The sequence below is a fragment of the Panulirus ornatus genome, chromosome 53 (genome assembly GCF_036320965.1).
Source record: "Panulirus ornatus isolate Po-2019 chromosome 53, ASM3632096v1, whole genome shotgun sequence".
NCBI lineage: Eukaryota > Metazoa > Arthropoda > Malacostraca > Decapoda > Palinuridae > Panulirus > Panulirus ornatus.
In genome coordinates this window covers 13,713,402-13,722,438 of record NC_092276.1, presented here as the reverse complement: position 1 = coordinate 13,722,438, position 9,037 = coordinate 13,713,402, and the positions used below count along the sequence as shown (strand labels likewise).

The window sequence follows — 9,037 nt, the reverse complement described above, 5'->3', positions numbered from 1 at the left end:
TATGGTAGTGTCAGGAGTGTAGGTCAGATCCTGGTACGTTATGGCAGTGTTAGATGTGTACGTCAGATCCTGGTGAGTTATGACAGTGTCAGCAGTGTAGGGCAGATCCTGGAGAGTTATGGTAATGTCAGGAGATTAGGTCAGATCCTAATGAGTTATGGCTGTGTCAGGAGTATAGGTCATTTCCTGGTGAGTTATGGTAGTGTCAGCAGTTTAAGTCAGATCCTGGTGAGTTATGGCAGTGTCAGGAGTATAGGTCAGATCCTGGTAAGTTATAGCAGTGTCAGGGGTGTAGGTCAGATCCTGGTGAGTTATGGCTGTGTCAGGAGTTTAGGTCAGATCCTGGTGAGTTATGACAGTGTCATGAGTGTAGGTCAGTTCCTGGTGAGCTATTGCTGTGTCAGGATTGTAGGTCAGATCCTGGTGAGTTATAACAGTGTCAGGAGTGTAGGGCAGTTCTAGGTGAGTTAGGGTTGTGTCAGGAGTGTAAGTCAGATCCTGGTGAATTATGGCAGTGTCAGGAGTGTAGTTCAGATCATGGTGAGCTATGACAGTGTCAGGAGTGTAGGTCAGAGCCTGGTAAGATATGGTAGTGTCAGGAGTGTAGGTCAGATCCTGGTACGTTATGGCAGTGTTAGATGTGTACGTCAGATCCTGGTGAGTTATGACAGTGTCAGCAGTGTAGGGCAGATCCTGGAGAGTTATGGTAATGTCAGGAGATTAGGTCAGATCCTAATGAGTTATGGCTGTGTCAGGAGTATAGGTCATTTCCTGGTGAGTTATGGTAGTGTCAGCAGTTTAAGTCAGATCCTGGTGAGTTATGGCAGTGTCAGGAGTATAGGTCAGATCCTGGTAAGTTATAGCAGTGTCAGGGGTGTAGGTCAGATCCTGGTGAGTTATGGCTGTGTCAGGAGTTTAGGTCAGATCCTGGTGAGTTATGACAGTGTCATGAGTGTAGGTCAGTTCCTGGTGAGCTATTGCTGTGTCAGGATTGTAGGTCAGATCCTGGTGAGTTATAACAGTGTCAGGAGTGTAGGGCAGTTCTAGGTGAGTTAGGGTAGTGTCAGGAGTGTAAGTCAGATCCTGGTGAATTATGGCAGTGTCAGGAGTGTAGTTCAGATCATGGTGAGCTATGACAGTGTCAGGAGTGTAGGTCAGAGCCTGGTAAGATATGGTAGTGTCAGGAGTGTAGGTCAGATCCTGGTACGTTATGGCAGTGTTAGATGTGTACGTCAGATCCTGGTGAGTTATGACAGTGTCAGCAGTGTAGGTGCAGATCCTGGAGTTATGGTAATGTCAGGAGATTAGGTCAGATCCTAATGAGTTATGGCATGTTCAGGAGTATAGGAGGGTGAGGCAGTTCTAGTATGTTGTCAGTGTAGCAATCCGGATAGCAGGTCAGTTTCGACTGTGACTATACAGGTCGATTAGCAACTGTAAATAGGTATTCAAGTAGGTCGACGTATATGGCAGTTTAGATTCGTCAACGGATTATAATGCAGCATAGGCATCTGAATATGAATCAGAATAGTCAGTCCTAGTTAGTTGCAGGAAAGTCATTCTGTGATTATGAGTACGTTAATCAGACGGAGTATGGCAGTGCAGAGATGTCGATCTGTAATTAGCAGTAGGTAGCAACGGGATTATGTGTGTCAGAGTTAGTCAATCTGTGGTATGAGTGTCAAGTTGGTCTTCCGTGAGTATTGCTGTCAGATGTACATCCTGTGATTAACTCGGAGTGAGGAGTTAGGGAGTTAGTTGCAGGATTATCAATCTGGTGAAGGGGTGAGTTCGACTGGTGATAATGTCAGATGTAGTAGTCAGAGGTAGGAATCAGTGGGGTTGGGATGTCGGAGTGTAGGTCAACTGGTATATGAGTGCAGGAGTTAGTCAGATCTGGTTATGAGTGTAGAGTGTAGGTAGACTGGGATATGATGTCAGAGTTAGGAATCCTGGGAATTGTATTCGGATAGGCAATCAATTGATATGAGCTCGTAGGGTAGGTCATCTGTGGTATGTGTGCGGAGTTTAGGTCAGATCGGGAGTTATGCATTAGGTAGGTATCCTGGATTTGTGTAGATTAGTCGATCTGTGATTATGCTGTAGAGTTAGGCGATCTGGTGTAGGAGTGTCGGATGTAGGTAGTCCTGGTTCTGGGGTCGGAAAGTGTCAGATTGGTCAGGTTTGTGGTCAGGTGTGTCAGATCCTGTAATTATGGCAGTGTAGAGTGTAGTCAGTCTGTGAGTTGACAGTGTCAGGAGTGTAGGCAGACCTGGAGATAGGTATGTCAGGGTAGGCAGATCCTGGTTAGGCAGGTAGAGTTAGTCATCCTGGTGAGTTATGAGTGTAGAGTTAGCATCTGGAGTTATGATGTCAGGAGATGGCAGATCCTTGAGTTATGCTGTGCAGGAGTTAGGTCATCTGTGAGTAGATGTCAGGTTAGTCATCCTGGTGAGTTAGAGTGTCAGGATAGTCAGTCTGGTAGTATGCAGGTCAGGTGGTCAATCCTGGTGAGTTATGGCATGTCAGGAGTTAGGTCAGATCCTGTAGTTATGCGTGTCATAGTGTAGGTCAGTTCCTGGTGAGCTATGCTGTGTCAGGTTGTAGGTCAGATCCTGGTGAGTATGTTTAAGACAGTGTCGGAGTTTGTAAGGGCAGTTTAGGTGAGTTAGGTGTGTCAGGAGTGTAAGTCATCCTGGTGAATTATGGAGTGTCAGGAGTGTAGTCAGATCCTGGTAAGTATGGTAGTGTCAGGAGGTTAGGTCGATCCTGGTTAGTTATATCAATGTCAGCAGTGTAGGTCAGTTCCTGGTGAGTTATGGCAGTGTCTGGAGTGTAGGTCAGATCATGGTGAGTTATAACATTGTCAAGTGTGTAGTTCAGATCCTGGTGAGTTATGAGAGTGTCATGTGTGTAGGTCGGATAATGGTGATTTATGGCAGTGTCAGAAGTTTAGGTCAGGTCCTGGTGAGGTATGGCAGTATCAGGAGCGTCGACAGATGCTGGTGAGCTATGTCAGTGTCAGGTGTGTAGGTCAGAAACTGGTGAGTTATGGCAGTGTCAGAAGTTATGTCAGGTCCTGGTGAGGTATGGCAGTATCAGGAGTGTCGTCAGATCCTGATGAGCTATGACAGTGTCAGGAGTGTAGGTCAGATCCTGGTGAGTTATGTCAGTGTCAAGTGTGTAGGTCAGTTCCTGGTGAGTTATGGTAGTGTCAGGAGTGTAGGTTAGCTCCTGGTGAGTTATGGCACTGTCAGGAGTGTAGGTCAGATCCTGGTGAGTTATGGCAGTGTCAGGAGTGTAGGTCAGATCCTGGTGAGTTATGGCAGTGTCAGGAGTGTAGGTCAGATCCTGGTGAGTTATGGCAGTGTCAGGAGTGTAGGTCAGATCCTGGTGAGTTATGGCAGTGTCAGGAGTGTAGGTCAGATCCTGGTGAGTTATGGCAGTGTCAGGAGTGTAGGTCAGATCCTGGTGAGTTATGGCAGTGTCAGGAGTGTAGGTCAGATCCTGGTGAGTTATGGCAGTGTCAGGAGTGTAGGTCAGATCCTGGTGAGTTATGGCAGTGTCAGGAGTGTAGGTCAGATCCTGGTGAGTTATGACAGTGTCAGGAGTGTAGGTCAGATCCTGGTGAGTTATGGCAGTGTCAGGAGTGTAGGTCAGATCCTGGTGAGTTATGGCAGTGTCAGGAGTGTAGGTCAGATCCTGGTGAGTTATGGCAGTGTCAGGAGTGTAGGTCAGATCCTGGTGAGTTATGGCAGTGTCAGGAGTGTAGGGCAGATCCCGGTGAGTTATGGTAGTGTCAGGTGTTTAGGTCATATCCTGGAGAGGTTTGGCAATGTAAGGACTGCATGTCAGATCCTAGTGAGTTATAGTTGTGTCATGGGTGTAGGGCAGATCCTTGTGAGTTATGGCAGTGTCTGGAATATAGGTCAGGTCATGGTAAGTTATGACAGTGTCAGGTGTGTAGGTCAGATCCTGGTGAGGTATGACAGCGTCAGGTGTGTAGGTCAGGTCCTTTTGAGTTATGGCAGTGTCAGGAGTTTAGGTCAGATCTTGGTGATTTATGGCAGTGTCAGGAGGGTAGGTCAGATCCTGGTGAATAATAGCAGTATCGGGTGTGTAGGTTAGATCCTGGATCCCTGATGTCACTGCCTGGTGTGATGGGGAGAGGAATCGATCTGACCTCCCTTGTGTGACGTCATATGACCGGACCTAACCTCAAGCGCTCATTTGATGTGTTCAACACACTGACCTCTACTGGGTCTCAACAAAAGTTTTTGTTAGGAAATTGGATCTTTTAATTGCATTGCTAAGAGTTCTGCACCTTTATTTTCGAGGTGGATACCGTCTTTGTTGTATAGTTCCTTATCTTTTATGAGTTCGAGACTCATTAAAAATAACGGATGACAGCGCCCGCATACAAGCGTTTCACTATTAGAGAGAGAGAGAGAGAGAGAGAGAGAGAGAGAGAGAGAGAGAGAGAGAGAGAGAGAGAGAGAGAGAGAGAGAGAGAGAGAGAGAGAGAGAGAGAGAGAGAGAGAGAGAGAGAGAGAGGAATCTAGATATAAGGATAATGAAAGGGAACACTTATCATGCCAAACTTTATTATTCATGAAAGTATCTATAAATCAAGTTTGCCACCTTGCTGGCTATTGTTCTTATGTGCTACATACAGGTGGGCCACACTGATGTCCGTTGGCCATGTGTGCTGCACCTCGTTTGGGCCACACTGCTGGCTATTCTTCATATGTACTACATACAGGTGGGCCACACTGATGTCTGTTGGCCATGTGTGCTGCACCTCGTTTGGGCCACACTGCTGGCTATTGGCCATATGTGCTACACTCTGATGGTTACTGGTCATATGTGCTATACTGATTTGGGTCACATATCTGGCTGCTGGTCATGTGTCTGACACAGGGATGAGCCATACTGCTGGCCATGTGTAATAGTTCAGGTAGGCCTCACTGCTGGTCATTTGTGCTTCACACAAACACTTGATTCCTATACTTAACGCCATCATGTTCAAAAACGATGTCAAATATATTAGGTAAAACTAACTTCAAATTCACAGGCAAGCAGTCACATTACATGTTCATCGACCCATCAAAATGTCCATAAGGCAAGTCCTTATCCATGTGCAAAACTTAAGAAAGAGAAAGTATTAGAATTTAATGATTAGATGTTGAAGTATGTAACGAGACTACGATTCGGAAAGCGTCTGTTAGATTCCAAAGTCGATGCCAGTTGTAGACTCGATCCAGTCAATGAAGTAAGCAACGCGGCCATGGCCGTCAGGTGCAATGGAGGTGCAACCCCCGGTGAAGCTGACAACACCCACGAGGAATCTCCGTCCTTCTTCTGACACCGTCACTGGTCCGCCAGAGTCTCCCTGGGGAAGGAGGAGAGAGCTGTGGGTTAGGGTGTGGAGGTAAACATGATATATGATGTATAGCAACTAGAGAACACAAGGAGGATATAACCTGAAAGATCCTGCACCCGAACTGGGTCACTTGACGGGTCAACACACAAGCAACACCAAACTAGCCATTTCATGGATTAGTCAACAATTGAATGACGAGAAAAACAAGAGAAAATGATACTTACTGAACAAACTTTCTTGACAGCAGAACCGTCAGTACACAGGACAGTGTTGTCGATACTTGACCCGTAGATTCCCTGGCAAGATGCTAAGGCATACCCCGTCGTGTGGGTGTGTCTCAGGTAAGTTGATGAAGAACCTGGACGAGGGGCAATACATTGTAAGGCAGTGTAACAAACTTTCCTGTATTCTTAAATAGCAATATTGGCATGAACATTACAACAGATATACTGGAGATGTGATATTACCAGGAATAGCCATTCAGTTGTCCTACACACAATTCTTTTTTATTATTATTATGAATTCACGCTATCTCCCGCGTTAGCAACGTAGCGCAAGGAAACAGACGAAAAGAATGGCCCAACCCACCCACATACACTTATATATACATAGATGCCCACACACGTACCTATACATTTCAACGAATACATACATATACATACACAGACATATACACATACACACATGTACATATTCATACATGCTGCCTTCATCCATTCCTGCCGCCACCTTGCGACACATGAAATGACACCCCCACGTCCCCCGCGTGCGCGCAAGGTAGTGCCAGGAAACGACAACAAAGGCCATATTCGTTCACACTCAGTCTCTAGCTGTCATGTGTAATGGACCGCTCGCTTTCCACATCCAGGCCCCAAAAAACTTTCCATGATTTACCCCGGACGCTCCACATGCCCTAGTTCAATTCATTGACACCACGTCGAGTCCGGTATACCACATCGTTCCAATTCACTCTATTCCTTGCACGCCTTTCAGCCTCCTGTAAGTTCAAGCCCCGATCGTTCAAAACCTTTTTTCACTCCATCCTTCCACCTCCAATTTCGTCTCCCATTTCTCCTCGTTCCCTCCACCTCTGACACATATATCCTCTTTGTCAATCTTTCCTCACTCATTCTCTCCTTAGAGCCAAACCAATTCAATACACCCACTTCTGCTCTCTCAACCACTCTATTACCCAATATCTCTCTCACCCTTTCATTACTTACTCGATCAAACCGATTCACACCACATAATGTCCTCAAACATCTCATTTCTAACACATCCACCATCCTCCGCACAACCCTATCTATCGTCCATGCCTCACAAACATATAACATTGTTGAAACCACCATTCCTCCAAACATACCCATTTTTGCTATCCGAGATTACGTTCTCGCCATCCAAAAATTTTTCAAAGCTCCCAGAACCTATGCCCCCTCCCCCACCCTGTGACTCACTTCCGCTTCCATTGTTCCAACCACTGCCAAATCCACTTCCAGATATCTAAAACACTTCACTTCCTCCAGTTTTTCTCCATTCAAACTTACCTCCCAAGTGATGTCCCTCAAAGCTACTGTACCTAATAACCTTGCTCTTATTCACATTTACTCTTACCTTTCTTCTTTCACACACTTTACCAAACTCAATCACCAGCTTCTGCAGTTTCTCACACGAATCAGCCACCAGCGCTGTATCATCAGAGAACAACAACTGACTCACTTCAAAAGCTCTCTCATCCACAACAGACTGCATACTTGCCCCTCTCTCCAAAACTCTTGCATTCACCTCTCTTACAACCCCATCCATAAACAAATTAAACAACCATGGAGACATCACGCACCCCTGCCGCAAACCGACATTTACTGAGAACCAATCACCCTCCTCTCTTCTTACTCAAACACATGCCGTACATCCTCGACAAAAATTTCACTGCCTCTAACAACTTCCCTCCCAAACCATATATTCTTATTCTCTTCCACAGAGCATCTCTATCAACTCTATCATATGCCTTCTCCAGATCCATAAATGCTACATACAAAGTTTTTCTCACATACGTTCTTCAAAGCAAACACATGATCCACACATCCTCTACCACTTCTGAAACCACACTGCTCTTCTCCAATCTGATGTTCTGCACATGCCTTGACCCTGTCAATCAATACCCTCCCATATAATTTCCCAGGAATACTCAACAAACTTATACCTCTGTAATTTGAGCACTCACTTTTATCCCCTTTGCCTTTGTACAATGTCACTACGCAAGCATTCCGCCAATCTTCAGGCACCTCACCATGAGTCATACATATATTCTATAACCTTACCAACCAGTCAACAACAAAGTCACCCCCTTTTTTGATAAATTCCACTGTAATACCATCCAAACCCGCTGCCTTGCCGCTTTCATCTTCCGCAAAGCTTTTAGTACCTCTTCTCTGTTTACCAAATCATTCTCCCTAACCCTCTTACTTTCCATACCAACTCGACCAAGACACCCTATATCTGCCACTCTGTCATCAAATACAATCAACATACCTTCAAAATATTCACTCCATCTCCTTCTCACATCACCACTACTTGTTATCACCTCTCCATTAGCCCCATTCACTGATGTTCCCATTTGTTCCCTTGTCTTAGGCACTTTATCTACCTCCTTCCAAAACATCTTTTTATTCTCCCTAAAATCTAATGATACTTTCTCGCCCCAACTCTCATTTGCCCTCTTTTTCACCTCTTGCACCTTTTTCTTGACCTCCTGCCTCTTTCTTTCGTACATTTCCCAGTCACTTGCATAATTTGACTGCAAAAATCGTCCAAATGCCTCTCTCTTCTCTTTCACTAATAATCTTACTTCTTCCCACCACTCACTACCCTTTGTAATCCTCCCACCTCCAACACTTATCATGCCACAAGCACCTTTTGCGCAAAAAATCACTGCTTCCCTAAATACATCCCATTCTTCCCCTACTCCCCTTGCGTCATTTGCTCTCACCTTTTTCCATTCTCTACTCAGTCTCTCCTGGTACTTCCTCACAAGTCTCCGTCCCAAGCTCACTTACTATCACCACTCTCTTCACCCCAACATTCTCTCTTCTTTTCAGAAAGTCTCTACAAATCTTCACCTTCGCCTCCGCAAGATAATGATCAGACACCCCTCCAGTTGCACCTCTCAGCACATTAAATCCGAAATTCTCTCTTTCACGCGACTATCAATTAACACGTAATCCAATAACGCTCTCATGCCATCTCTCCTACTGCAAACTGCAGAGGTTGGTGACTGAGTTTGGTAAAGTGTGTGAAAGGAGAAAAGTGAGAGTAAATGTGAAAACAAGCAAGTTTATTAGTTTCAGTAGTGTTGAGGGACAAGTTAATTGGGAGGTAAGTTTGCATGGAGAAATGCTTGGGGAAGTGAAGTGTTTTACATATCTGAGAGCTGACTTAACACCAGATGAAACCTTTCATCCCCAACAGACTGCATACTTGCCCACCTCACCAAAACTCTTGCATTTCCCCCCCTAACAACCCCATCCATAAACTAATTAAACAACGATGGGGACATCACACACTTCTGCCGGAAACCGACTTTCACTGAAAACCAATTGCTCTCTTCTTTTCTAGTCGTAAACATGACTTACATCTATGGTAAAAACTTTTCACTAA

At 45.2% G+C, this 9,037-nt stretch overlaps 1 long non-coding RNA gene across 1 annotated transcript; it reads right to left on the bottom strand.

The window, feature by feature from the left end:
• Positions 1 to 4,587: 4,587 nt before the first annotated feature.
• On the bottom strand, positions 4,588 to 8,703 carry LOC139765243 (uncharacterized). The gene is made up of 2 exons (XR_011716622.1): positions 5,608 to 8,703; positions 4,588 to 5,392 (listed from the first exon to the last, which is right to left on the bottom strand). It is a non-coding gene; the product is annotated as an uncharacterized lncRNA (long non-coding RNA).
• Positions 8,704 to 9,037: the final 334 nt, after the last annotated feature.